Below are 1,808 nucleotides of genomic sequence, written 5' to 3'. Positions count from 1 at the left end.
GATCAAACGCCATCATGCCCAGAAGCACACACTCTGTGACTCCCATGGCAAAGGAGAGGAACATCTGCACAGCACAGCCTGAGAAGGAGATGGTTTTCCTGGGAGTCAGGAAGCCGTCCAGAATGAGAGGGACGGAACAGGTTGTGTAACAGATGTCCAGGAAGGAGAGGTTCCCCAGGAAGAAGTACATGGGCGTGTGCAGGCGGGAGTCAAGGATGGTCACCAGGATGAGGACCCCATTGCCCAGCAGGATCACCAGGTACATCAACAAGATGAGCACAAAGAAGGTCTTCTCCAGCCTTGGGTGGCCAGAGAGTCCCAGGAGAATGAACCCCACCACGGGGGAGGACCAGTTGGCTTTTTCCATGTGATATCCCTTCTGTCGTCAGCAAAGTACAAACGCAGCACATCAGGCTTCCTGGGAGGAGTCTCGGGCATCTGGTCTGCTGTGAAGTCTCTGCTACAAAAAGGAGAGCATATGTGTGTAAGAGGAAAGTAGCTGTAAGAGACAAAAAGTAGGAGTGTCCTTAGCTCTTAGATGGAGAAGGTCAAGTCTGGAACACAACAGAACTCACAGTGCACTAGCCCTGAGGAAAAGCCGCAGATATTCCAGCCACCTGTGTGCCAGGGCCGTTTCTGATGTTGCATCCTCATTGCCAATAAAAGCAACTGAGACCCTGAGATGGTCAGTGACCTGTCTTAGTCTCCTGAGCAGGTTGGTGATAGAGGCGGGACTGGAGCCCAGAGACCTAATCCCCAGTGAAGGAGGACTTTCCCTATGCTTTATGATCAATAGCTGGACAAGGCTGAAAATTATTTCTATTTAATATAAATGCATACAATATTCATTTAATCTGGGCTTTCTTAGATCTCAGGGTGGAGAATCCCCCAGCCTTTCTCATTCTTAGATTTAACAACTTTTCAAGTATCTGTAAACCTTGATAACTTTAGAAGGAACTTGTATGCAAGTGTTAACCCCCATGCAGACAAAATGAAGCCTAGGTAAAGGCTCAGTCATGACGGGGATGACTTCCTCTGTCTGCCCAGTCTCAGCAACACAGACTTGACTGGTATCAGAATTGGGATCTGCCTATTTTAATACACATTTTATTAAATGTCTGTAAGGGGCAGAACTTTATGAAGTCACCACAGGAATAATTAGAGTGATTGAACCCACATGATAGCATGAAAACCATGCAGCTCACTGACCAGTTAATGCAATTCTTCCTAAGCATGCTGACTACAGTGATCAGATAGCAGGATATACGGCATTGAATTCTATCCCAGCTCTTTAGAATCTGGTGATATTCTTCTCAGGGATGGCTTAGGAATGTTTTTTCTTTGTCCTTGTATGTTTATACTTTATTCGTGTGTAATATTCTGGCTCTCTGCCTCCATTCTTATGTTCCACACAAGCAGATAGCTTATAGGAGGACCTGCCTGGCTTTGTATACAGGATTTCCCAGTTCTCAGCTACAATTGCCCAGACTCAATAATTAGAATCCTCATTCATAATATTTCATTGCTCTTTCTTAAAAGCAATGGTGCATATGTGTGTGTGTGTGAGCACGTTACAGTGTGTGTGTGAGTGTGTGTGTATAGGAGTGGGTTGATGGTAGAACACAAGGGGTTAATATTCACAAACATCTATTCGGTGATAATTCTTTGAAACACCCAATGGAAAAGATACTATCATTCAAGTATTATAGGTAAGTGTAAGCAAGGCTCAGAGGAGCCAAAGCGTTGGTACCTAAGATTGAATGTCAGATAGCTGCCTCTCCCTCCTGCGCAGATGTTTAGAAGAGACT

The 1,808-nt window shown here is 45.1% G+C and overlaps 1 pseudogene; it reads right to left on the bottom strand.

Annotated features, from left to right (window-relative positions):
- Window positions 1-367, bottom strand: part of LOC115276290 — a 7,772-nt pseudogene extending 7,405 nt beyond the window's left edge.
- Window positions 368-1,808: the final 1,441 nt, after the last annotated feature.

The sequence above is a fragment of the Suricata suricatta genome, chromosome 13 (genome assembly GCF_006229205.1).
Source record: "Suricata suricatta isolate VVHF042 chromosome 13, meerkat_22Aug2017_6uvM2_HiC, whole genome shotgun sequence".
Classification (NCBI taxonomy): domain Eukaryota; kingdom Metazoa; phylum Chordata; class Mammalia; order Carnivora; family Herpestidae; genus Suricata; species Suricata suricatta.
The sequence above is the reverse complement of the archived record's forward strand: the minus strand, read 5'-3'. Positions and strand labels throughout refer to the sequence as shown.